Genomic DNA, 1,152 nt, shown 5'->3' on the forward strand with positions numbered 1-1,152 from the left:
AAAGGAAAAACAAAAAGTTTAAAAATCTCAGAAAATATGCTCTGTTAATTAAGACACAATTATAAATCAATGTTTTTTTTTAGTTATAATTCATTGTTTATAGTATTAAAATGTTAAAAAATATATGACCACCTTAAATTCTCCCAAATATTAAAGCTTTATTTCTCCATTTTAAACTTCAGACCTACATTAATTTTATTTTACATGGAAATCAAAATTTATTCCAAGTTTTGTTTTGTAATTTACTAGATATTTGTGTTTTTTATTAGATATGTGTCATTAAATAAATATATTTCAAAGAAATACAGGAAATCAATGCGGGAATAGCATAATCAATGAAGAATATGAAAAATATAAATCATCAATAAGAAATGTTAGCACTGTGCTAAAGTTTTCTTTAAGAATACACACATACACACACCATCACCATTAGCAATACAACAAATGACACTAATATCCTCCTTTCTCTTATCTCTAGGTAAATACCTCACTAACATCAAGGAAGAAAGCCAAGTTCATTAAAGAGTGCTTCTAGCAAGTTCTGAAAAGTGAGTAAGATAAACTACATCTGCCTCTCAGTGGCAACTCTCATATCCTTAGATAATCCCCTTCTCACCATTCCCACTGTCATTGGCCTCCATCAACTCAGCTTCTCCCATTTCTGTCACTACATGTACTCTCACCTCTCTTCATAGCCACCCATAGTACTCAGTGTAAAAATTAAAAATATTTCCATAAAAGAACAGCCCTTGAATATTGATATCTCTCCTCTCTACATGTATCTCTTCTCTACAGAATGATAGGCAGACAAAATTGAGGAAGAGCCAAGTCTTTTTGATTCCCAAACTTGCCTTAGGCTTTTAACATTCTGGAAACAACAGAATAGAATGCCTAAATCCCTCCTTCAACATGCTCTAATCCCCAATTAGATCACAGGCAAATAAATGTGTTTTTCTGTTTTTTAAATTGACATCAGTTATTTGAAAATAATTTCAAAGATTTGAAGGGTTTTTTTGCAATATTTTACTATACTCACTGAAGAAGTGATGTGTTTTATAAGAAAACAAATAAACAAGATAATTTATCCTCCCAAGCCTCAGTTTATCTACTGTAAAATTACTCATCTGTTCATCCAATTATTAAATAGTCATT

This window comes from Pteropus alecto, unplaced genomic scaffold (genome assembly GCF_000325575.1).
Source record: "Pteropus alecto unplaced genomic scaffold, ASM32557v1 scaffold239, whole genome shotgun sequence".
NCBI lineage: Eukaryota > Metazoa > Chordata > Mammalia > Chiroptera > Pteropodidae > Pteropus > Pteropus alecto.